The 27,549-nt window shown below is 47.8% G+C and overlaps 1 protein-coding gene across 1 annotated transcript in view; it reads right to left on the reverse strand.

Annotated features, from left to right (window-relative positions):
* KCNK10 (potassium two pore domain channel subfamily K member 10) overlaps positions 1–27,549 on the reverse strand; it is a 156,567-nt gene that overhangs the window by 57,507 nt on the left and 71,511 nt on the right. The window lies entirely within an intron of this gene.

Below are 27,549 nucleotides of genomic sequence, written 5' to 3' on the forward strand. Positions count from 1 at the left end.
AAGATCCTTCCAGAGTCTCAGCGTGCACAGAACAAGGTGGACAATCCCTCTGCAGCTCTTCCCGAGTAGGCCCTGCCAACCTCTTTCAAGCCAGGGGAGAGGGTAGGAGGAGATTTCAAGCAGGTGAGCCGTGGTGGAGAAGGGACAGCTGGGGGCTTCACAGGGAGGTGACAGAAACATGAGCTACTTCTAGAAAGGAAGAGAGACTCCACTCTCTGCCAAAAACTGTAATAACCCCACGTGGATACTGCCAGACACAATTAACATTGAGATGTGATTATATTCATCCTAAATAATGGACATTAAGCTTTGTTAACGGAGAAGGCAGTGGCACCCCACTCCAGTCCTCTTGCCTGGAAAGTCCCATGGATGGAGGAGCCTGGTAGGCTGCAGTCCATGGGGTCGCTAAGAGTTGGACACGACTGAGGGACTTCACTTTTCTTTTCTTCACTGAGCTTTTCACTTTCATGCGTTGGAGAAGGAAATGGCAACCCACTCCAGTGTTCTTGCCTGGAGAATCCCAGGGACGGAGGAGCCTGGTGGGCTGCCATCTATGGGGTCGCATAGCGTCGGACACGACTGAAGTGACTTAGCAGCAGCAAGCTTTGTTAAAACGAGCAGACAGTGGTTGCCACAAATTAGATGACAACTGAAAAAGTCAACCATTGTTAGTTACGTTTTGCCTTCATTGATCTGAGATATTTCCAACTCTTTAGACCAGGGATCAAACCCGTTTCCAGAAAAAGCCAGACAGTAAATATTTTAGGTTTTGCGGGCCACATATGGTTTTCGCTGTGTAGTTTTCCTTTCTTTTTATAGCCCTTTAAATATGCAAAACCATTCTTAGCTCACAGTTGTTCATAAACAGACTACTGACTGCATTTGGCAAATTGTTCGATTCCTGGGTTGGGAAGATCCCCACTCCAGTATTCTGGCCTGGAGAATCCCATGGACTATTCCATGGGATCACAAAGAGTCGGACACGACTGAGTGACTTTCACTTCACACTTCACTAGACAATTGACAAAAGGAAAAAACCTCTTTTGTTCAAGTCTTTACTCTTTCCTGCCTCTAAGAACATGAAATATTACACTAGCCACTGTTTCTAACATAAACCTGGCAGCCCAGAACTTAAAATCCAGCTGCATGGAACGTGTCTTTGCCCGTGGTTTAAATCAGCCTGATCTACAAAGGTCACTTCTTCACTGGTGGCTCTGCAATCCTCTGCTTCAGACAGAAGACAGAGGGTGAGTTCTTTCTGCTGGTAAAATACCCATTTTCACTCTCCTGTGAGTGCCATCAGACCAACCACAGGCCTTCAGCTTTGTTTATCTCTTCATCATTGATTCGGCTCTGATGGGCCCACCTCAGGGACAGCTCTAGAGCCCAGTCACTTGAGTGGCCTCAGATCACAGCATCAATACCTAATATTTACAACTTCTATGAGGCAGTGAAAAGAGTTTGGGTTCAATCCATCCTCCCTGTGCTAAGGACAGCACACTGACATCCAAAGCAGACCCAGTGCTGCATATAGACAGATGTGCAGCAAAGACAAGCAGGGGTAATTACTGGCTTCATCAAAAAAAAATCCAACATAAGATTCCTTTTCAAGTTTCTTTTCTCTGAATTATGCAATTGATAAATATTTAATGTTTACATATGTAACCCTCAAGGAAAGTATCTATCACTTGAAAGGAAAGGAAATTAACACTGGTTGAGTGTCTGCATTGAGGCAGGTGCTCTAGAAGCGTTCCTCCCTTTAATCCCTTCCACAACCTGTGTGTTATTCTATTCTATTCTTTCTACACTTGTGAGCACGTCATATTACCTCTCTCTTTCAAGATACGGAAACAGGCTCAGGAATGTCAAGTACCCCGTCTGCGGTCACACAGCCAGGAAGAGGAGGGTTCAGAATTCAAGCTCACACGGATCCAAAGCCCTGGTTTTGCCCTTTCTTCTGCATATGGTACCCCGAACACAGTCACACTCACCAACCCTGTCCTCACCTCCAGACACAGAGGAGGGAGAAGGCTTGTCACTGTCCAAGAATTTAGACAGAAGAGACCTCCCAAGTGGTCATTTCTTCTTTTTTGGCTACACTGCGTGGCTTGTGGGATCTTGGTTTACCGACCAAGGATAGAACCCACGACTCCCTGCGAGGAGTCCTAACCACTGGACCACCAACGAAGGCCCAAGCAGTCATTTCTAACTAGACTGCTTCCTTGAACATGTCGATAGAGCATCAGACTTCACTGGACTGCTGCAGCGGATGACAGCTCCACGGCTCAGCACTAAAAATTTAAAGAATACATAAAAACTGGGAAAAGTGGATTTTAGAGCCTGAGGGAGGGAAGAGAGAAAAGAGAGGGAAAGCACTGGGGGAATAAAAAAGGAAAAGAGGAGAGCAAAACAGACAAGTGTCAGCTGAGCTCAGTTACTGCAATGCCCAAGACTTCTAACAAGCAGGTCCAGGCTTTCCTGGCAGCTCAGTGGTAGAGCATCCGCCTGGCAACACAGGAGACACGGTTCAATCCCTGATCTGAAAGGGCCCCACATGCCAGCAAGAAGCTAAGCCTGTGCGCCACAGATACTGAGCCACAGGCTGCGACTGCTGAAGCCCCATTCGCCAAGAGCTTCTGTGCAATAAGAGAAGCCACCGCGGTGAGAAGCCCACGAACCGTAACAGAGTAGCCCTTGCTCTGCTAGAGAAAGCCCTCGCAGCAACAAGGACCCGGCACAGCCAGAAACAGGCAAATAATTGTTTAAATAAAGCAGGTCCATCTGGTACCCAAGTTTAACTTGCTTCAGATCTTGGATGTAAATCCCTCTCTTGTGCCCCCAAGTCTTCAATAAAGTGGGCTCTACAAGCAGATGTTTGGGGAAGTGAGTTTAAATATAAGGGCACAGGGGGCTGGAATATGATTTACAAGCAGAAACAAGCAGGAAAAAAGAAGGCCTCTCCCAAGTCACCAAGCTCTTGGTAAGACTAGAGGATCCCCCCAGCCCAGGAATGAGGTGTGATACTGTCTAGATCTTTTAGATCAGAAAGACTCCAGCAAACAACCAGGATTAAAAGGAATCCACAATCTGTAGGTTATATACCTACAGGGAAAACCAGTATAAATGGGCTGCTATCACTTGAATCAACGGCATCATTTTAAACTCCATATTACTGATTGAATTCATAATTCTAACTTTATTAAATTTCTAAAGTATTTTCTAATAATCTTAGTTGTTTGAACTCAAGTAAAGGCTATTAAAATGAAAAGTAGTTGCTTTTAAGTTTTTTTCCCTCTCCATGCAGGCTGCAAAAGCGAAGATAAGCCAGCTCATTAGAAATGGCCAAGCACGTTGCTAACGAAATGACAAAACTGAGCCACAGTCTGGCTTCAAAGACCAGTTATAGGTTCAAGGTTCAACTCCCATCAGCATCATCTAAAGCCACAATCTCAGGCTCAAGGAGCGTCATGTGTTCACAAGTTCACCCACAACCAAGTTCAGAAAGGTCTTCTGAAAATCACAAGGAGATAATTATACTAGATGGGATGTGAGAGTTTCAAGGAAAGCATACTACAAATTAGAAGGCATCACTTTAAAATTTAATTCTACCCCTTTTTGAATTTCCTTTATAGCCTGTAAGTTAGAATTTCCAATACCCACCCAGCAAGGGATTCATAAATGAATGCTTCAGTCAATAGGAAATGAGTGAACAAACTATAGTAATAAATGTAGGCACATGGTATTCCCAGCAGTGCGAAGGGAAAGCAACTTATTTCTTTGTAATACAAACATAAGAGAGCAACCCAGCACCAAGAAATATAAGGATTGTTCTATGTTTAAAAAGCAGGTGAATGAAAGGTGATGACAGCGGTTGGTGTGCTGACGTCAAAGAGGCCAAAATGGTGCAGCTGGTAAGGGATCCGTCTGCCAATCCGGAGATGCAAGAGACGCGGGTTCAGTCCCTGGGTCGGGAAGATCCCCTGGAGAAGGAAGTGGCAACCCACTCCAGTGTTCTTGCCTGGAGAATCCCGTGGACAGAGGAGCCTGGTGGGCAACAGTCCATGGGGTCACAAAGAGTCAGACCCGACTGAATGTGAACACATACGAATCTAAAATAATCTGTTTCTAACTTATTTACAAAACAGAAACATACAGATTTGGGAATCAAACTTAAGGTTACCAAAGGGGAAACCTGGGGAGAGGTGATAAATTAGGAGCTTGGGATTAACATATACACACTACTGTATATATAAAATAATCAATAAGGACCTAGTGGACAGCACAGGATGCTACTCAATATTCTGTAATAACCTATATGGGGAAAGAATCTGAAAAAGAATGGAGATTCTTGATTCACAACAAAGTGAATCAGATATATGTATAGCATTGCGTGCAGACATGAGTGCTCAGTCATGCCCAACTCATGACTTCCCTGGTGGCTCAGATGGTAAAGCGTCTGCCAACGGTGCGGGAGACCCGGGTTCAATCCCTGAGTCTGAAAGATCCTCTGGAGAAGGAAATGGCAACCACTCCAGTACTCTTGCCTGGAAAATCCCATGGACGGAGGAGTGTAGCAGGCTACGGTCCATGGGGTCTCAAAGAGTCAGACACGACTGAGCCACTTCACTTCACTTCAAGCCCAACAGTCTCCTTTGTCCATGAGATTTTTCAGGCAAGAATACTGGAGTGGGTTGCCTTTCCTTCTCCAGGGGATCTTTCCGACAGGGATCGAACCCACCTCTCCTGGATCTCCTGCATCAACAGGCAGATTCTTTACCACTGAGCTACCTGGAGAGTCCATACACACACACACACTCACACACACACACACACACACACACCTCCATATCTCCATTCTTCTTCAGATTCTTTTCCCATAGAAGTTATTACAGAATATTCATATGTATAGTAGTGTATATATACACTACATAGTGTATATTACATAATAGTGTGTAATGGATTACACACATAATACAGTGTATTACACACATACATATAGTGTGTAACGGAGACGTTAGCTAATGCCATGGTCATCATTTTGCAATAAATTCGTGTATCAAATAAATACATGGTAAACCTTCAACTTCCACCAGGTTAAAATGTCAATTTAATCTCAGTGAAACTGGAAAACAAGTGAGTAAAGGACTCTCTTCCTTTCCTGCCCTCTCCACCCCCAACCTCTCCTGCATCAGGACCCCCAGAAAGGGGGAACAGGGAGACTACAGCCTCTCACAGACGAGGCAGGTCTGAGGCTGACGGGAAGGAAGGGGCGTGAGGAGCCCCCGGAGGTGCGCCACCAGGCTCCCCGCGCCAGCGTCCCTCGGGGCAAGGCCGGGCTGCGTAAATCAGAGTTTCAGGCAGTTCGAGATACCATCTTGAGCTTTAGTGCTGCTCCGGGATGAACCACGGCCCTCGGGGGACCACTAACTGTCTGTGGCTTTTCTCCTGTGATCTGTGCACCCCGTGAGATCATCTGTTTCTCTGTTTCCTCACGCGGCACCAGGAGGAAGACAGACAGAGGTAGAGCAGTCATCACTCGGCTTGTCTGAGACCGAGGAAGGCGGCCGACCGGAGGTATCCGCACCAACGCCAACGACCGCGGGGACGGTTTGATCTAGTGTCCACACTCGCAGGGGCAGAGCGGCTCGGGTCATGAATCAGCCGGACTGCAGGACACGTGGTCTTCTTCCTGATGCTTACAGGGCAGGGACAAAGGGAAGGACCTCGTCCGAGGGCACAGGGTGGCTCCAGGCCTTCCTCGTTCTTCATGTTAGGAGGGCACAGTCAGCAGAGGGATTTAGGAAGGAGATGTTCAGCCAGGGGTCGAGGCAAGATGGGGGGAGAGGGGAAGTGGTTTCATAAATGTCCTCAGAGCAGGCGCGCTTTCAGCCATTAGTGGAGAGAAGGAAAGCCACAGGCCCTGGGAGACCGAGAAAGGCGGTGGGTACCCGCAGTCATCACAGCTGAGAAGTGCCCCTAATGACTCCAAGCCCCACAGCAGGGTACAGTGTCACCTCACACATCTGCGGCGGAGGGGCCCCAGGTGAGAAAGGGAAGTACGAAATTAATCTGTTTGCCGCGGTGGCTTTTTATTTCTCCTGCTTCAGAAGCATTTCACATATCAATATTTCAGCAGCAGAAGTGAATGGAAAGGCTGCTTCACATCCCAGGGCAGAACCACACCATACACATCCTTCAGACAACAGCGGGGAGCCACCTCCCAGCGAGGCACCTCTTGATTCCAAGAAGTCCTCAGCGCAGAAAAAGAGTATAAGCACTTCATATATTCCTCTTGCCACGGGGAAAGTTTACGGGGAAAGTGCACACTCTAGCCCGTGCAAGGTATTCGGCTTCCCCGAGCCTCGGTTTTCTGGTCTTTAAAATGAAGGAGGGGCTTCCCTGGTGGGCCAGTGGCTAGGACTCTGTGCTCCCAGTGCCGGGGGGCCTGGGTTCAATTCCTGGTCAGGGAGCTAGCCCACAACCAAGACTTTGCATGTTGCAACAAAAGAGCCCGCATGCTGCGACTAAGACCCAGCGCGGCCACATACATCTATTAAAGGTTTTTAAATAAGGGACCCTGCCTCCAGGGCTGCTGTCAGAACTCTTTGATGGATATATGACTTCAGACAGCCTGCCCTGTCATCCCGTACCCAATGATATTAATAATAACAGGAATCTAAGTACTTGCCAGTGCATAGATTAATTCAGTGAACCCTCATAGTGACTTGTGACATAGGCATCCCCCAGGGACACAAGAGACAGAGGAACGAGGACCTTGCCCATGATCACACATCTCCTGCCTGGCCAAGCCAGCAAGCGGATGCTCGGCCTTGGCACCCGGAGGATTATCACCCTAAATGCCAGGAAGGCAGCTTCCCTCCATCCTCTGTGGGCCTCTTTCTCCCTATCGCAGATCCTCTTAGCCCAGTTCCCTGCCTCTAGAGAGCAAGCTGCCCCCGCCCTCCAGGAGGAGACACCCCAAAGGTCTACAAGAGGTCATGGGAGAGGGAGACTGAGGGACACGGTCCCCACCTCCCACCCGGGCAGATGGCCAGTGCAGCAGACGGACCTGTGCTGGCCGAGCAGACCAGCCATCCTAATAGACTCACCGCCTCAGAGTCTCCCATCAACAAACCTTCCCCAAGACCTGCATGTGCTGCACGCTCCATCACTCGGTCGTGTCCGACTCTGTGCAACCCCACGGACTGAAGCCCACCAGGTTCCTCTGTCCATGGGATTCTCCAGGCAAGAATGCTGGAGTGGGTAGCCATGCCTCCTCCTCGGGATCTTCCCACCCAGGAACCAGGCATAAAAAGGCAGCACGAGCACCTTCAGTGCCATGGGGGATACGAGGGTGCTGTTTACTTTCCTGCTGCCCTGAGTATCCAGCTGTGTGCAAATATTAGCCTTTCCTCGAGTCCCCAGGGGATCCAGGCAGCAGGCTTTCATCAGAGCTTTACTTACAGCCTGGTGATAAATGTACAGAAAGGGCTACCTGCAGACTGGACAGCAGGAGCAGAGAATCTGTTTGAAGAGCAAGAGAGAGAGACCCAACGTGAGCTGAACAGCCCATCCAGAGCTACGGTCTGAGCACGCTAGCTTTCCTCGCTACCAGTACTGGTCATTTCTCTGGGGGGGAAGTTCTGTAACTCGGTTCCTTAGCACCTGGGAATATATTAATGACTCACCTAGTCAAACAGTCATGTGGGACCAAGATACATTGGGAGGAGCCCTTCTACCTTTCAAATTGTGCCTTAACACACAGAATTAGTTTTCTCTCTCTGACTACATGCAAGGATGAAATAAGAGAAATCTGAAAGCATCCAGTACTCTAAGGAGGCAGAGATACATGTGTCTGCTCTGAAAAGATCAATACACTTTCAGACGAACTAACTGTCACTCTTTCATCTCAGTTTGGACTCAGACTCTCCAGACTGAGAAACAAATTTGCCAAGTGATGTTGAAAAATCACTCTGGTCCTAAGGAGAATGTCTGAAGCATGCCCCACTCTCTCTGCATTTGAGATTATTCCTATCAAAGATGAGTCTACCCAATTTCTGGGGGAAAATATATATATTTTTTTTTCCACTGGGCTAAAAAAGCAGCTCCCGGAATTCTGATTCAATGCTGTGTGAGCAAAATCCAAGAGGATTACTCCTTCCATCCGCACTGCACTGGAGAGAGCTTGAGATTTAACAGATGATTAATCACGTCACGAAAAAGGGATGTTTCTGCTATCTTGCACTCATTGTAGCTTTGTGAATGAATGTAGCGCTTCCTGCCATGTCAATGAACAAGGATGTCACAGTCATCCTCGATTCCAGCCCTCCACAGGTGACTTTCTGAACCCAGGGAGAACCATGGTTGCTATCAGGTAGCCATCGAGCTGCCACAAGCTGCCACCACCCCCTAAGATGAGTAAGGAACTAAAGGTGTGAACAATCAGATCCCAGGATGCTGGCCCCAGAGAGCTGAGATGCACATGAAAGGAATGATTTCAGGACCCCCAGACTCTTGTATCTTCCTATACATAGAAAAGCGCTAAATTCCTCAACTTGAGATATCTTGTTTTTGTTCAGTCACTCAGTCATGCCCAACTCTTTGTGACCCTGTGGACTGCAGCACACCAGGCCTCCTTGTCCATCACCAACTCCTGGAGTTTACTCAAACTCAAGTCCATTGAGTCCGTGATGCCATCCAACCATCTCATCCTCTGTCGTCCCCTTCTCCTCCCGCCTTCAATCTCGCCCAGCATCAGAGTCTTTCCCAGTGAATCAGCTCTTCACATCAGGTGGCCAAAGTATTGGAGCTTTAGCATCAAACCTTCCAATGAACATTCAGGGTTCATTTTCTTTAGGATGGACTGGTTGGATCTCCTTAAAGTCCAAGGGACTCTCAAGAGTCTTCTCCAACACCACAGTTCAAAAGCATCGATTCTTCAGCGCTCAGTCTTCTCTGTGAGATACCTGGTTTTCCTAAATTAGCAATAATCTTTCAGTGTTCAGACTACCTGCCCTTTGCTGCAAACTTCTATGTAACCTGACTCCTCTCCCACCTCTTTGGAACAGTTCTCTCGGAGTTACTTGAGACGCCGTCTCCTGGGCTTGAAGTCCTTAAAATTCCCACCAAATAAAACATAACTCTCAACTTCCAGGCTGTGACTACTTTTTAAGTTGACAGTTTTCTGCCTGGACTCTTTCTTACTCTTGAGTGCTCCATATTAATCCCCAATTAATATTTCATTTCCTGTGCCCCTTAGAAAATGAATCAGCGCTTACTGGCACCTGTCTTGGATGAGTGGCTTGATGTGTGGGCAGACCGGGAACAGAAACAGCCCCAGAGCCTCTGAAGAAAGCTCAAGAACGTTCATGAAAACATTCATAGGAGCCAGGATCTACAATATGCGTCCTTAGCTTGTTCAACCCGAACAAAAACCCTGTAATAACAAATCCTATTATCATTCCCATTGTTTATAAGTGAAGCGATGGAAATAAAGAAACGTGCCCACTTTGTAGTAGTTAGCAGGCAACAGAGCTGGGCCTGGTTGCAAGTCCGCCTTTGACTCTGGCCTTCTCCTGTCTCCCACAGACAACTCTCTGCCCACCTCTCAAAGCTCTTTGCTAAAGCTTATCTGAGACATCACCTTCTTCCACCTGAAAAAGGGCAGCATGGAGAAGTACAGAGAATTTGTACCTCTGATCCTCCTTTTTCACAAGACAAAAGGCTAAACCCTGCCTTCCTCAGTAAGGCTAGAGCTCATCAACCAGCTTTGCATCTCTTCTGCTCATTTCTACCGAGAAGGGAGGGAAAAGGCATGTTCTCCTTGAAGATGGATAAGCAACCCTCAACTTCAGACTTAAATGATACATTGTGTACTGTGGTTCTTAAATAGAATCTGTTGACTCAGCCCAACATCCTTATGTGTAAATGCAAGGCCATGCCCCTTGAGAGCATGACCAACAGATAATCATTCCTTTCCGTGGTCTTCTCACAGGAGAATGAGGTCCTTCTGGGGCTTCCGCAGGCTGAGTTGGAGACTCCTGCTCTGTGAATAGGGGCCTGAGCACTTCCTTACCTTCCAGCACCAATTACACTGGACTCTTAACGACCGGCCTCAAGCCACCGCAGTTTCCCCAACAGGGGCAGACCATCCTGGTGAAGAGGCAGGGGGTTTGGAGTCAGACTGCCTGTGTCCAGAGCCCAGTTCTACCTACCTCTTAAGCTTGGGCAAATTATCTAACTTGTCTGCTCCTCAGTTGCTTACCCCTACCTCAAACGATGACTGTAAAGACTAAATGACAAGAAAACTTTAGAGCAGTATGTGGGCACAGTGATACCGTATAAGCGAGCTAGTGAGACAATGAAGTCTGGGCTAGAAGCTTCTGAAGGACAGGGAGCAGGCATCTTGCATCATCTTTATTTTATTTTTCTAATCATCAGAGTCTAACACAGGACCTACAAATTCATGTCCTCTGAGTCAGTGATACCATCTAACCATGTGATCCTCTGACACCCTCTTCTCCTGCCTTCAGTCTTTCCCAGCATCAGGGTCTTTTCCAATGAGTCAGCTCTTCGCATCAGGTGGCCAAAGTATTGGAGTTTCAGCTTCAGCATCAGTCCTTCCAGTGAATATTCAGGACTGATTTCCTTTAGGATGGACTGGCTGGATCTCCTTGCAGTCCAAGGGACTCTCAAGAGTCTTCTTCAACACCACAGTTCAAAAGCATCAATTCTTCAGCGCTCATTGTCCTTAGGGTCCAACTCTCACATCCATTTCACACACTACTGGGAAAACCATAGCTTTGACTGTATGGATCTTTGCTGCAAAGATCTATGCCAGCAAAGTAATGTCTCTGCTTTCTAATATGTTGTCTAGGTTGGTCAGAGCTTTCCTTCCAAGAAGCAAGTGTCTTTGAACGTCATGGCTGCAGTCACTGCCTAAAGTGGTTCTGGAGCCCCAGAAAATAAAACCTGTCCCTGCCTCTGCATTTCCCCTGTCTATCTGCCATGAAGTGATGGGACTGGAGGCCATGATTTGGGTTTTTTGAATGTTGAGTTTTAAGCCCGCTTTTCCACCCTCCTCTTTCTCCCTCATCAGGAAGCTCTTTCGTTCCTCCTCGCTTTCTGCCATTAGAGCGGAGTCACTGTGTGTATCACTTACACACTTACACTTACACACTTACACTTACGATGATGCATACAGCGCATCACTTATGCACCACTTCTCTGTTTAGCTGAGGTTGTTGATATTTCTCCCGGCAATCTTGATTCCAGCTCATGGTTCATCCAGCCCAGCATTTCGCATGATGTACTCTGCATAGAAGTTAAACAAGCAGGGTGACAATATACAGTCTTGTCGTGCTCCTTTCCCAAATTTGAACCTGTCAGTCATTCTGTGTAAGGTTCTAACCATTCCTCTTGACCTGCGTACAGGTTTCTTGGGAGACGAGTAAAGTGGTCTGGTATTCCCATCTCTTTCAGAATTTCCCACAGTTTGTTCTGATCCACACAGTCAAAGGCTTTAGCCTAGTCAGTGAAGCAGAAGTAGATGTTAAGTGTGAAGTCAGGTGGCCTTAGGAAGCATCACTACAAACAAAGCTAGTAGAGGTGATGGAATTCCAGCTGAGCTCTTTCAAATCCTAAAAGATGATGCGGTTAAAGTGCCACACTCAATATGCCAGCATATTTGGAAAACTCATCAGTGGCCACAGGACTAGAAAAGGTCAGTTTTCATTCCAATCCCAAAGGAGAACAATGCCAAAAAATGTTCAAACTACCGTAAAATTGCACTTATTTCACATGCTAGCAAAGTAATGCTCAAAATCCTTCAAGCCAAGCTTCAGCTGTACGTGAACCAAGAACTTCCAGATGTACAAGCTAGTTTAGAAAAGGCAGAGGAACTTAACTATATGCCACTAAAATTGTTTTAAATTACAAATTTTTTTAATCTTGTTAAGTGAGATTTTTGCTTCACTTTAAACAAGGAACAAACACATGCACATCTGTAGATAAATGTGGATACTACAGCAATCGTTTCTGGGTTTTGTTTTATTTTTATGAGAGTGTTTTTAGAACACTGACTTCACATTTGCAAATTCCTAGCGTCATGCCAATTGCCATTAGCTCTTTAATTTCTGGCTTAAAAGCTTTAGGTCTTCTTCACTAAACCGTGACGGAACCAACAACCCCAGGGATATAAACAATAATAGTAATAAAGTGGGAGCCTGCAGAGACAGGCTGGAGGCTGCAGGCCCTTCTTCCACACAGTGAACAATCTTCCACACGGCCGCCTGGCTGGAGAAGGGGCAGTGCCTTCTGACTTCAGGGCAATGGCCGAGAGTGGCTTCAGCTCACCCAAGCTGCATCTTTGGGCACAAAGAACCGATCCTGCACTCACCAGAGGTCACCTGCTGCCTTGCCTGTGGTCCAGACTTCCTGCACAAAAGGCTGCTTGGGTAATGACCCGGAGGGGTGGGATGGTGTGGGAAGGAGGCTCAACAGGGAGGAGATGCACGGATGCACACAGCTGATTCACCCTGCTGGACAGCAGAAACGAACACAACACCGTAAAGTAATTACCCTCCAATTTAAAAAAAAAAAAAATGGCCACTTGGAAGAAGGGAGGGCCCAGGTCACAGAAGGAAAAGGCTGATCCTGCTGTGAACTCGGCTCACAGCAAGGATTTCCACAGGCTGCTGAGTGCCTGTCTTAGGAGTCATTCTTTCTCTAAAATCGTCATGTTCCTAAGTATGTAAAACTCTGGGGCTTTCAACACCAAAGAGTCTGCTCATGCATAAAGAACACAGACATGTACTCTGGACGACCTGACTGGAAGGAAAGGTCTCCGAGCACACAGAAAGAAATTGGTTTTCCAATTCACTTCTGGGAAGGTCCTAAACGAAGGGCTCTTGGTCTCCAAAACAGATACATAAGCACCACTCATTCAACTGCGAGCATCTGCCACGGACCAGCCACTGTGCCAGGCATAAGGGCTATATTGATAAAAGACATAGCCCCAGCCTCAAAAAGCTCACAAACCTGGAAAAGAGACTGGTGGGAAAATGATGAAGAGCCAATAGAGTCTATAAGTGTTGGTCACTCAGTTGTGTCCGACTCTTCATGATCCCAGGGACTCTAGCCTGCCAGGCTCTTCTGTCCGTGGGATTCTCCAGGCAAGGATACTGAAGTGGGTAGCCAGCCCCTTCTGCAGGATTTCTTCCTGACTCAGGGATTGAACCCAGGTCTCCTGCACTGCAGACAGATTCTTTACTGTCTGAGCCACCAGGGAAGACCCATAGTCTAGCACAGAGGCGAATGTGAGTATCTGATGCTTCCAGGCCAAGCAGGGGACTACCACCATGGACAGGGGCTGGGGGTTCGTGAAGGGTTCTTCCTGGACCTAAGTTTTGTCACCTCTGAGGATACAACAGTTCAGAAATCCAGAGCAGAACACTTAGCAAAGTGCCATAGGTGGCACTCCGTAAATGTTTAGCTGAGGAATGGATGACTGGATGACTAAAATCCAGCTCATTACTATGGCCGCTACGCTCCAGTTTTATGTGAGGGGCCAAAATGGCAGTGGGCTGATTGATTGGGTCGTGTCACCTGCTGCCTGAAACAGTCAGGGCTCTCACGATAAAATCCAACATCAGGCCCTGGTGGGGTTTCGCCGCTACCTGTCTCCAATGTCCGTCTCCCGTTGCCAACAGAACTCTGGCCACAACACTCCCCTCCTCCCGAGTTCCCAGACATCCTGGCCTCCTTCCACCATGGGGCCCAACCTTCAGCTCCCGCTTCCCGTCTGCTGAGTCAGTTCTGCTCACATGCCTCCCAGCTCCAGCTACTTTGCTTTTGCAGCCTACATCTGGTTTTTGTTGCTGTTGTTCAGTCACTCCATCCTGTCCGACTCTTTGCAACCTGATGGACTGCAGCACACCAGGCTTCCCGGTCCTCCACCGTCTCTTGGAGTTTGCTCAAACTCTTGTCCATTGAGTCGGTGATGCCATCCAGCCATCTCAGCCATCTCATCCTCTGTCGTCCCCCTTCTCCTCCTGCCTTCAATCTTTCCCAGCATCAGGGTCTTTTCCAATGAGTCGGATCTTCACATCAGGTGGACAAAGTATTGGAGTTTCAGCTTCAGCATCAGTCCTTCCAGTGAATATTCAGAGTCGATTTCTATCTGTCTTTATTTATACGTATCTATGTGACGATTGGCATAAGGTTGGCCTCTCCCATTACCAATCAGCAGGGTGACCATGTAATTTATCTTTGAAACAGAGAAACTTTTGAAAGGAAAAGGGGTGCTATTCACAATTATTCCAGGGCTACAAAAGCTGAGATGTTTGACCATCCTAGTTATAAGCTCCAAGACGTTGGGGATCATGTCTGCCTTTATTCACTATCATGTCCCCAGTACTTAGCATTGAGTCTGGCATACAGCAAGCAATCAAAAGATTTGTTGAATTAATGAATGAATGAGTGAGTGAGTGATTTGGGGCAGAAGAGAATGATAAATGTCACAGCCTTGGGGAGTGTTCATGGGTCATGCAGATTAACCAACAGCTCCTGCTTGTGGGGAGAAAGTTTGACAGCTCAAGATCTCTGGCCTTTTGTCTGCAGAATAGTAGCTTCGGTCACCATGACAACGTCAAAGGTCCATGCCCAGGACCACAGCATCCTGCCCAGTCTCTCCTGCAGCTGCTCACACCACAGATTAACTCCTCCTCGACTAGAGAAATGAGTCTCTAGACCAGAGCCCACAACCCAGCCCCTGGCCCTGGCACAGATGCTCTCTGTATGTTGGGAGGGAGCTCTGGGTCGGAAGGCAAGCCCTGACTCTCAGGAAGGAGCTCTCCGATCCTGTGGTTTAAGTGGGTTTTCCTTTAGTCAGGAGGAATTTCTCCTGATACAATTACACATTCTTCAACACCATTGTGTCAAGTCAAGGATAGAGCATGGGCTCACCTATGGGGACCTTATCTTTGACAAAGGAGGCAAGAATATACAGTGGAGAAAAGAGAGCCTCTCCAATCAGTGGTGCTGGGAAAACTAGACAGCTACATGTACTAGAATGAAATTAGAACCCTTCCTAACACCATACACAAAAAGGAACTCAAAATGTATTAAAGACCTAAATGTAAGAGCAGAAACTATAACACTCTTAGAGGAAAACACAGGCAGCTCACTCTTTGACATAAATTGCAGCTAGATTTTCTCTGGTCCACCTCCTAGATTAATGGAAATAAAAACAAAAATATACAAATGGGACCTAATAAAACTTAAAAGTTTTCAAACACCAAAGGAAGCCATAAAAAAGATAAAAAGACAACCCCTAGAACGGGAGAAAATAATTGCAAATGAAGCGACTGGCAAAGGGTTAATCTATACAATATATAAGCAGCTCCCATAGTTCAATATCAGAAAAACAAACAACCCAGTCAAAAAATGGGCACTTCTTCAAAGAAGACATATAGATGGCCAATAAACCCATGCAAACATGCTCAACATCACTCACCATTAGAAAAGTGCAGATCAGAACCACAGTGAGGCATCACCTCACACTAGTCAGAATGGCCATCTTCAAAGAGTCAACAAACAATAAATGCTGGAGAGGACATGGAGAAAAGGGAACCTCCTGCACCGCAGGTAGGGATGTAAACTGGTACGGCCACTACGGAGAACAGCATGGAGATGACTTAAAAAAACTAGGAGTAAATCAACCATATGACCCAGCAATTCCATTACTGGGTATATAATGTAAGAAAACCACAGTTCTAAAAGATATGTGTACCCCAAGCATGAGCGGGAATCAAGATTGCCAGGAGAAACACCAATAACCTCAGATATACAGATGACACCACCTTTAGGGCAGAAAGCGAAGAAGAACTAAAGAGCCTCTTGATGAAAGAGAAAGAGGAGAGTTTAAAAGCTGGCTTAAAACTCAACATTCAGAAAACTAAGATCATGGTCCCATCACTTCATGGCAAATAGATGGGGAAACAGTGGAAACAGTAAGAGACTTTATTTTCTTGGGCTCCAAAATCACTGCAGATGGTGACTGCAGCCATGAAATTAAAAGACGCTTACTCCTTGGAAGAAAAGCTATGACCAACACAGACAGCATATTAAAAAGCAGAGACATTATTTTGCCAACAAAGGTCTGTCTAGTAAAAGCTACGGTTTTTCAGGTAGTCATGTATGGATGTGAGAGTTGCACTATAAAGAAAGCTGAGCACTGAAGAATTGATGCTTTTGAACTGTGGTGTTGGAGAAGACTCTTGAGAGTCCCTTGGACTGCAAGGATATCCAACCAGTCAATCCTAAAGGAAATCAGTCTTGGGTGTTCTTTGGAAGGACTGATGCTGAAGCTGAAACTCCAATACTTTGGCCACCTAATGCAAAGAACTGACTCACTGGAAAAGACCCTGATGCTGGGAAAGATTGAAGGCAGCAGGAGAAGGGGAAAACAGAGGATGAGATGGTTGGATGGCATCACCAACTCGATGGACATGAGTTTGAGTAAACTCCAGGAGTTGGTGATGGACAGGGAGGCCTGGCATGCTGCATGCAGTCCATGGGGTCGCAAAGAGTTGGACACAACTGAGCGACTGAACTGAACTGAATGTTCACTGCAACAATATTTACAACAGCCAGGATATGGCAGCTACCTAGATGTCCATCAACAGATGAATGGATAAAGAGGTTGTAGTGCATTTATACAAATGGAACATTATTACTCAGCCATTAAAAGGAACAAATTTGAGTCAGTTGTAGGGAGGTGGATGAACCTAGAGCCTCTTATACAGAGTGAAGTGAGTCAGTAAGAGAAAAACAAGCACCATATATTAGCACATGTATATGGAACCTAGAAAAATGGTGCTGATGAACCTAGCAGAGAATGGATCTGGAGACACAGTTGTTGGGGAAGGTGAGGGTGGGAGAAACTGAGAAATTAGCATCGACATCTGTACACTACCATGTATAAACCAGTTAGTGGGGGGTTGCTAAATAAGCCAGGGAGCCCAGCCTGGTGCTCAGCGACAACCCGGAGGGGCGGGATGGTGGGAGGCTCGGGAGGGAAGAGAGATGTGTGTGTATATAGTGATGACTGATTCTCATTGTTGTACAGCAGAAACCAAAACAACATTGTAAAGCAAGTTTCCGCCAATTAAAAAAATAAATAAAATTAGAGAGAGAAAGCGTAGGCTCTGGAGTCAGGAAATCTGGATTCCATACCCACTTTTGCCACCAGCTAGTTGAGAGGACTTACCCAGGGCCCGTAGCATCAGCAAATGTGGGCGGTAACAGTAGCTACCCCTCGGGATAATGAGGAATGAAAATACGAGGTTAGGAACAGCCTGGCCCCGAGCCTGTGCACAGTCAGGGCCCCACCAATGGTGTCAAACAATAGCCACCAAATCGAGCCTGAGGCCTCAGCACTGAGGAAACGAGCCAAGGCTCTAGGCATTTATTACCAAAGAATAAAAAACCCTCCGCAACCACAAAGTGAAACCCAGTGGCAAGGATCCTGCTCACCAACAGAAAAAGGCACTGAACCAGTCCAGGAGGGGGACCCCCAGCAGGACGAGGAGGGACCCCACCCCCAAGGTTCCCACCTCCCGGGAATTCCAGAGCCAGCCCACGGCAGGCCGTGGGAAGCTGCAGTCTTTCTCCAGAAAGAACCAGCATGCAGAGAAGGCCCTGAGGGTTCTGAGGGTGAAGCAACTCGACAAGACGGGGACTGAAGTGTGCCGGGGACAGAAGTCAACCCTCTGGACAGCGAGGTAACCTGCCCACTGGGGTGGGATTCACACAAGTTGCCGTGAAGACACTCTCCAGAGAGAGAGGGATCTTTCTTGCTTGTGCCACGACCGGGAAAGTCCTAGGTCCTCCCTGTGAGCACCTCAGTTAGCCCCTCAGTCATGTCTGACTCTTTGTGACCCATAGACTGTAGCCCGCCAGGCTCCTCTGTCCATGGGATTCTCCAGGCAAGAATTCTGGAATGGGTTGTCATTTCCTTCTCCAGGAGATCTTCCCGACCCAGGGATCGAACCCATGTCTCTTGCACTGCAGGCAGATTCTTTACTGTCTTAGTTATCCAACGCTAAATCCACTCCCGTGAAACACCACTCCCTTCAGCAGGGCCATTTCCAGGAGAAACCACAGCCCCGTGACCATACCAGACACACTGAAGACACTCAAAGTCTTTAAATGTATTCATGGCCTGAAAAGTGACCACTGCAGACCCTCACCCATGCAGACCGGAGCTCCCTCCCCTGCCAGTCAGGGAAGTCGCCCCATGATTCTGTGTCTTGATGGCTCCAGAGGATGGATGTTCCACTGCTTCCTTCCCGACAAGTCACGAGGGGAAGCTTCCAAAACAACTCTGCCGGAGGCAGAGAAGTAAGCACTGGTGGTGTGTGAGAGCCCAGAGGGTAAGATGCTCCTGCAGTGAAGCGACTCTCCAACAGAGCTGGTGGGAACGATGACTTCAAAGACCTGCTCAGTGTGTCTTATTCACCTGCCAAAGCAAGGCAAGCCGTCCAGGTGCGCTTATCATCCACAGTTCCGTTCCCTGCACTTGGCCTTGGAGACGAAAGCTGGAACAGGGGGTAGGAAATACTGTTTCCTAAACACCAACTCTGTGCTGGGAGTTCTGCCAAGCACCTATGTGGGTTATCTCACCCCCTCCTCCCAATACTCCAAATGAGGAGGGGCGGCCCCAGCCCTGCAATAGGAAAAGTAGTTCTAGGTTTAATGGGGTAAGGGACTCATGGTCTTTTCCTTCCTTGATACCTCCTTCTTTGAACACACAACAGGCCACATGTGGAGTGCTACAGTCCTGTGACTGACTGGTTCAAACTTGAGAAAGGTGTAGGAGAAGGCTGTATATTACCCTCCTTATTTAACTTCTATACAGAGCACATCATTCGAACTGCTGGGTTGGATGAAGCACAAGCTGGAATCAAGATTGCCAGGAGAAATATCAGCAACCTCAAACATACAGATGATACCACTCTAATGGCAGAAGAGGAATGAAGAGTCTCTTGATGAGGGTGAAAGAGGAGAGTGAAAAAGCTGGCCTGAAACTCAACATTCAAAAAACTAAGATCATGGCAACTGGTCCCATCACCTCATGGCAAATAAAAGGGCAAAAGTGGAAGCCAGTGACAGATATTCTTTTCTTGGGCTCCAGAGCCACTGTAGACAGTGACCACAGTCATGAAATTAAAAAATGCTTGCTGCTTGAAAGGAAAGTCAGGACAAACCCAGACAGTGTTTTAAAAAGCAAAGACGTCATTTTGCCAACAAAGGCCCATACAGTCAAAGCTATAGTTTTTCCAATAGTCGTGTACAGAGGTGAGAGTTGGACCATAAAGAAGGCTGAGTGCTGAAAAACTGAGGCTTCTGAACTGTGGTGTTGGAGAAGACTCTTGAGAGTCCCTTGGACTTGCAAGGAGATCCAACCAGTCCCTCCTAAAGGAAATCAGTCCTGGGTGTTCATTGGAAGGACTGATGCTGATGCTGAAGCTCCAATACTTTGGCCACCTGATGGGAAGAGCTGACTCATTGGAAAAGACCCTGATGCTGGGAAAGATTGAGGGCAGGAGGAGAAAGGGACGATGGAGGATGAGACGGTTGGATGGCATCACCGACTCGATAGACAAGAATAGAGCAAACTCTGGGAGGCAGCGCAGGACAGTGCTGCAGTTCATGGGGCTGCAAAGAGTCAACATGACTCAGAAACTGGACCACAGTACCACATCAGCTAAAAACGTCTCCTTCTCCCTCCAGTCTTTTCCTTGGAGCAAAAGGTTTAAGAAAAAGCACAGACACTGTATGGAGGATGCAGACCGTTGACACAAGTGAGCAGTCTAGCACAATGGTTAGATGTCTGGTCTCTGGAGTCTGGCATTCCAAGGCTCAAATCCCAGTTTAACCACTTATTTGCTGGGTGGCCTTGGGCAAGTTGCTTAACTTCTCAGAATTTTGTTGCTCATCCAGGAAACTGAATGATGATGATAGATCCTACCTGAAGGTCTGTTGCAAGGGTTTAAGGATTAAAGTACTTAGAACAAGCCTAGAGGAAGGGAAACCACCAATAAACAGTAGCTATTTTTTATGGTGACCACAGCTCCACAGGAAACTTCCCAATGCTGTCGTCTGCAGAGTCTCTCACCGGGTCTCAGGGACAAGAGTCCGCAGATAGACGGGTCTTGTGTGTGCTCTGCAGACTGAGCTGCTGAGGCCCAGCTTGGGTTAACGGCCTTGCCCCGGGGAACAAACGAGAAGGTGGACGTTTCTCCCTGAGGGATGAACAGCCGTCAGGCCCGGAGGACCGCAGCTCTCACTCAGGACCAGTGACTTTGTGGTCACCAGTCAGCCCACTGTCCCGGTGACCCGCTCCCCGGGGCTGCCTCCATCTCCGGTCCCTGAGGTTCTCCCACGCGTGTCCTGGGCCCCACAGGGGAACAGTCAAGGGGAATCAAGGCCACAAAGCCAGCTTGGTGTCTACTGAATCACCTGAGGCCAAGCGACCCCACCAAAGTTGCTGGTAAAAGTGATGATCTTGGGGGCGGGGTAAGTCCCTGAGAGGACACACAAAGCTGCCAGGCAGCTTCCCTGGGCTCCGGCCACAGCGACTCAGCAAATGGACTCAGCAGCCCAGCTCAGCGCTCGGGAGAGTCGTCTCTGCGACACAGACTTGACACGTGAACAGGCGAAGCAAATCGACATTGGTCAATTAGGAAATTTAGGATCTGAAGCCCCACTGGGCGTTTCAAGAGCTTGCTTCTCTTTTCCTTGAACAGAAAACCCCCAGATGCACATGGTTGAGGGGCTTTCTAAACTTCTTTTTTTCCTGTCTTCCCTAAGAAACAAATAGTAGCAGTCACCATAGCTCAGAGTGGCTGAGCTTTTCTGTTTAATCCTCAGAGCTCCCTAAAAGGCGGACTCTGTCTTCACCATCTTCATTCTACAGAAAGAAAAGCTGGGGCTGCGGTGATGCCACCTCTCACCCAGGTCACACAGCCCGTGAGCGGAAAGAGAGCCTTAGCACGGGACAGTGGCTCGAGCGCGGGTGCCGCCGGCCGCGCCACGCGACCCGCCTGGCCTCCGCTTGGAGGAGGGGTGCGGGCCCAGGGCAGGCCCTCTAGACCCTTGCTGGATGAGAAGTGAGTCGTTTTCAAGTCAGCCTTGTCAGACTCCCTTAAATGCAGCCTCATCCACTGTCATCTCGGCACGGCCCACCTGCGAGGGCCCAGTATTCTTCCAAACGACTCCTCCTTCCTCCAGCTTCTCCTTCCTCCAACCCGACATCATGGCTGCCTCTCCAACAGAAAACGTCCGTCATGTCACAACTTTCTTGAATCTTTCAGCGAGTCCCCACCGCCTGTAGCAGGAAGCCCAAACTCCTTGGCTAGCCTCTCCGACCACCTCTCAGGTCCAGCCCCGTCCCCCATCAGCTCTCCCACACCTCCCCACTCCGGGCACGTGGACCACCTGCAGCCGCCTCCAGGGACCCCCAGGCTGGCGGGATGCCCTCGGAGCAAGTTCTGAACGGATCCTTCCCACATTCCAGGTCTCTGCTCCAACACACTGGGTATGAGGGAAGGGCATGCGGGTCAGACTGCCAGGAGTAAAGCCGGGATCCTCCAGCTCACCTGAGCGTGCAGCTGCACCTCAGGCTGCCTCAGCGTTCTCCTCTGGAAGTGGCACGACAGACAATCCTCACACGATCGCCACAGGGACCCAAAGAGACAAATACCACCAAGTCCTTCCTGACCTCTGCTGGCCTCCGCGGGCTCCCACTGTGCACACGCTTCACGGAACGCCACGCCAGCCATCATCCAAAGCATAAGGGATGACAATGCCGGCAGGAATGTGGAGAAGAGGGATCTCGGGCACCAGTCACGGGCTCGGAAACTGGCACAGCCGCCACAGAAAGCAGTACGAGCTTCCTCAGAAATCAAAAATAGGATTACCATATGATCCAGCAATTCCACTTCTGGGAATACATCCAAAGGAAACATAAACAACAACCAGAAAAGCTGTCTGCACCCCACGCTCCTAGCATCGCTTACAAGCGGCGAGACGTGGAAGCAATCTAAGTGGCCACTGACAGGTGAATGGATGCAGAAGTCCACACAGACAGAGGCAGGTATCATGGAATATTATTCAGCCATCAAAAGACGAGGAAATCCTGCCGTTTGCACAAACACAGATGGACCTTAAGGACATTATGCTAAGTTAAATACATCAGATGGAGAAAGACAAATGTTTGCGTGATTTCACTTATGTGTGAAATGTTTTTTTTTTAAAAAAAAAAAAACTCATAGAGAAAAATATTAGAGATGGGGGTGGGGGAAGGGGAGTTGCAGGAAGGTGCTGGAAAGCTGCAGACTTCCAGTTTTAAGTCCTCAGAAGGGAAGGTACAGTTTGATGGCTACAGTGAACACTGCAATTTGGTATAGATGAGAGCTGTAAGATAGGAAATCTAAGAGGTCTTGCCACAAGGAAAAAAGTTTCTCTCTGTGGACCTATATGAGATGATGGAGGCCCGCTCAACTTTTTACAGTAGTCGCTTCGCAATAAACACTCAAACCATTATGCTGCACACCTTAAAGTTATACAGGGATATACGTTAACTATATCTCAATAAAACTGGGGGGAAATGCCTCCACTCCAGTGAGCTCCAGTTACTGGCTGACACGCCTCTTCCTCCATGGTTGCCCAGTCTCCTGCCATGTGAGACTGGATGATTCCTTGTGATGAGTGGGCTGGGTCTTTAGCAGCATCCCTGGCCTCTCCCCACTAACCTCCCGCACCATCTCTCCAGCAGTGACATAGAAAATGTCTCCAGACATTGAGAGATGCGCCTCCCCGCCAGAGGCAACCTACTCCCCATTAGGAACCACTGCTTAAAATTCTGAGCCCCTTGAATAACACTATAAACAGCAGCAGCAGCAATATCTACCTTTTTTTTTTTTTGGAATACTCACCACATGCCAAGCACAGTTCAAAGCCCTTCTCATGAATCACAGAATTTAATCCTCTCAAGCCCTAAGGGTGAGGGGTTTGGGGCACACTTTATTGATAATGAAACAGAATCATGGAGAGGTTTGTAACTTGCTCGAGGCACATTTTATTCTCCTGTTTCCTATCCCCAGCATCTAGCCTGTGACCTGATATAACGGAAGTTCAGTAGCAATGTAAAGACCGCACAGATGAATCTATTAATCAGATAGTCTCCTCCATAACAGCATCGAGGTCAGGGATGGTGACCCATCTGTCTCCTCTGCAGTCTGCCGGTACCCCCAAAAAACCCCTCCCCAGCTATAGGTCTTTTAAGCTATCCAGGCATCTCATGGGGGTTAGGCTATTCCAGTGGCTCAGACAGTAAAGAATCTGCCTGAAATGCAGGAGACCTGGGTACAATCCCTGGGTTGGGAAGATCCCAATGACTGGCATCTTCACTCCAGGATTCTTGCCTGGAGAATCCCATGGAGACAGGGGCCTGAAGGGCTGCAGTCCATGGGGGAACATAGAGTCAGACAGGACGGAGCGACTACCACTCAAACTGTTCAGACTGCTCTGTGTTTGTTATTATTAATAATATGAATTACACCTTCCAAATTCGGAGAAGGCAGTGGCACCCCACTCCAGCACTCCTGCCTGGAAAATCCCATGGACGGAGGAGCCTGGTGAGCCACAGTCCATGGGATCACTAAGAGTCAGACAAGACTCAGCGACTTCACTTTCACTTTTCACTTTCATGCATTGGAGAAGGAAATGGCAACCCACTCCAGTGTTCTTGCCTGGAGAATCCCAGGGACGGGGGAGCCTAGTGGGCTGCGGTCTATGGGGTCACACAGAGTCAGACACGACTGAAGCGACTTAGCAGCAGCAGCAGCAGCAGCAGCACACCTTCCAAATTAGCTCTATGAGTGGTTCACTCAATTCAGCCGAGAGTCCCTGACACCATCAGATAAATACCATCAATCTGAACTTTTCCCTATTAGACAAAAGTATCACTGAGATACAATAATACTATTTCCCAGCATCCTGAAAGCCCTCCTAAACAGCGTGCTTCTTATGCGCACTCCAGAGAGCGCTGCCCAGAGGATGCTCGAAAGTCAGAGGATGCTCCCTGGTCCTAAGGTGTTGCCACCTGCAGCCTATGAAGGAAGCAGTGAACTGAGGACAGCGCATAATAATTTGATTCTTTATTGTTATTATTATTGGCTGTGCTGGGTCTCCATTGCTGTGCGGGCTTTTCTCTAGCTGCGGCGGGCCAGGGCTCCTAACTGGGCTGCAGGGGCTTCTGATTACAGTGGCTTCTCTTGCAGCGGAGCACGGGCTTCAGCAGTTGTCTTGCAAGGGCTCAGGAATCGTGGTCCCGGGTTCCCGAGCACCAGCTCAACAGCTGTGGGACATGGGCTTAGTTGCTCCACAGCATGTGGGATCTTCCCGGACCAGGGACTGAACCCGTGTCCCCTGCAGTGGCAGGCAGATTCTTTACCACGGAGCTACCAGGGAAGCCCCAACAATGTGATTCTTAATTGACATAGGTTCAGTATTTTAACTACTTAGCTTTCAAAAACTGTAGATAAACACAGGTATAAACACTTACACCACAGCAGATGGAGATCTTAAAGCGTCCCATATCCAGGACTGACAGTCTATGCATATAAAGGGGGGTGGAAAAAGAAATGTTTTCTGTTAGAGAGCAAGGAAATCCAACGCTTTTTGACTCTGCTAAAATTCTGGAAAGCATTAAACATGAAGCAAATATTTAAGAGAGAATTAAGCTAACGATGCTGAGGCTGAAACTCCAATACTTTGGCCACCTCATGCGAAGAGTTGACTCATTGGAAAAGACTCTGATGCTGGGAGGGATTGGGGGCAGGAGGAGAAGGGGACGACAGAGGATGAGATGGCTGGATGGCATCACTGACTCAATGGACGTGAGTCTGAGTGAACTCCGAGAGTTGGTGATGGACAGGGAGGCCTGGCGTGCTGCAATTCATGGGGTCGCAAACAGTCGGACACGACTGAGCAACTGAACTGAAGCTAATGATCAAGCAAGAACTACTTAAAGGGCTAAATACTCATCGGGTGAGGCAAGGAAGAGTCAGGTAAACCTCACTTTGAATCTCAGCTCTGCCACATTGATGGTTGGAAAGGTATTCAACCTCTTTTAGCATCAGTTTCTTTACCTGTGAAATGCGTAGAGTAGTACCAACTTAGAATGTTATTGGAGAGATTAAATGAATTGATGGATAGAAGGTGCCTAACTCACCATGGATACCTAACAAAGGGTAGATTTTTAAATTGTTATAAAAATGATCTCATGGGCACACACACACACACCCCTCATTTCACAGAGGAACTTTTGAAGTCAAAGGATGGGTCTTAACGGCAACACCAGAACTACCTCTGTCATCCTGTCCTTCATTCTAGCCTCTGAATTCTTTCATAAAGGAAAAAACCAAAGAGCGGACAATAGGGAACTACTGAGTTAATAAAGGAACGCATGAATAAGCTCAGATACCTCGTGGCGTCACCACTGTTAGAGATTTCCTTTGATATCTCATTCCAAAAGCATCTCTCTCTTGGGTAATAATTAGATGCAAAGCCACGCAGAGGCTACATGTGGATGCAAAGATAATAAGACATGATCCCTTTCCCCAATGTCTCACTGTCTAAGGAAGGAAAATTCAGGCATGAGTCCAGATTCAATCCAGGCCTCCTATTAGATTATTACATGTACGGCAACTAAATAAAAAGGGTCCCATTACACATCAATGCAAAATGTATAATCCCTTACTTAAAATTACTCCAGAATTATGTCCTCCATTCTTTACAGCAATTTGAGCCTTAAACCTGTGCTAAACAGATTAGCACAACACTCTCACCATCACAAAACTGTTTGTATGTTCCCATGAAAGGAGAAAAAAAAGACAAGTCCATCTAAGAAAGAGTGGTAGGAAACACTGCCCTTATCTTTTTAAATTGTAAGGTTTTATTTTTTTTAATAAAAATTGTGGGACATAGTATGAAGTCATATGCAGTCCCAGAAGGAAAATGCATATTTCTATTAAACTTAAGAGTCAAGTCTGAGGTGGCTCAGTGGTAAAGAATCAGCCTACCAATATAGGAGATGTGGATTAGCAAGAGTCAGACACAACTTAGGGACTAAACCACCACCACCAAGTCAGATTAGAGAAACATTTAAAAGATTATATGCTAACAAAGAAAAGAATATAATGACAATAAAGGGGTCAGATCATAAGTGGCCCCAGAATTCCCCTCCCTGTCAGTGGAGCTGAAAATAGATAAAGAAAGAAGCCGGCCCAGACTTGTGACTCCTATAACAAGCTGATGTGTAGTAACCATTAGAATGTGTTATTGGATTATACTTGCTTTACAATGCTGTGTCAGTTTCCGTTATACGCATATATACGCCCAACTGCCCCCCACCCCACCCCTCTAGGGCATCACAGAGCCCCGAGTTGAGCTCCCTGTGTTATAGAGCAGCTTCCCACATCGATTTTACACATAGTAGTACATGCATGTCAATCCTAACCTCCCACTCTGTCCCCCTCTCCTCTTCCTCCCCCACCGCCAGCCCCCCACTGCTGTGTCTGCATCTCTATTCATAACCTGGAACTAGCTTCATCTGTACCATTTTTGTATTAATAGATTCTACATACATGCATTAAAATGCTGCTCATGCTCAGTCGCTAAGTTGTATCCGACTCTTCGTGACCCCATGGACTGTAGCCAGCCAGACTCCTCTGTCCATGGGATTTCCCAGGCAAGAATACTGGCGTGGGTTGCCATTCCCTCCTCTGGGAGATCCTCCCAACCCAGGGATCAAACCTATGTCTCTTGCAACTCCTGCATTGGCAAGTGGATTCTTTATCACTGAGCTGCCTGGGAAGCCCACGTGCACTGATATATGATTTCGTTTTTCTCTTGGGGTTCACAAGTAGCTCAGTTGGTAAAGAATCCGTCTTCAATGCAGGAGACCCCAGTTCGATTCCTGGGTTGGGAAGATCTGCTAGAGAAGGGATAGGCTACACACTCCAGCATTCTCCTACCATTAGAACTTAATGTGGGTCACACCAGGGCCGAAAGGAACCGTGAAAGCTGTCTCCTCCACCCCTCTGCCTTCCAAACTTGAGAACCTCCAGAAAAATGGGGCTCTCCCTTGCTTCTGTGTCACCACCCTCCACCAGTACGCCTCATGGTTCAGGAGGGTGTGCAGGTTAGAAGCCAAACCCCAGCCACCACGCCTCATGGTTCAGGAGGATGTGCAGGTTGGAAACCAAACCGCAGCTCAGAAGCTTCACCCTCTGTCACCTCTGCGGTGAAGCCCTCCAACTGGGCTCTCAGCGGCCCCCTTGTCCTCTTCCTGGGACTCGGTCCTCTCCGCCTGAGGTGCTTCTCAAGCCTCCTGTTTCTCTCCCCCCGCCCCCCCACCATACCGCCTTAGATGACTCTTTGTTCCCCACACTCCCTTCCAGCCTCACTTCGCCCCTGCCA

The sequence above is a fragment of the Bos taurus genome, chromosome 10, assembly GCF_002263795.3.
Source record: "Bos taurus isolate L1 Dominette 01449 registration number 42190680 breed Hereford chromosome 10, ARS-UCD2.0, whole genome shotgun sequence".
NCBI classification, from domain to species: Eukaryota; Metazoa; Chordata; class Mammalia; order Artiodactyla; family Bovidae; genus Bos; species Bos taurus.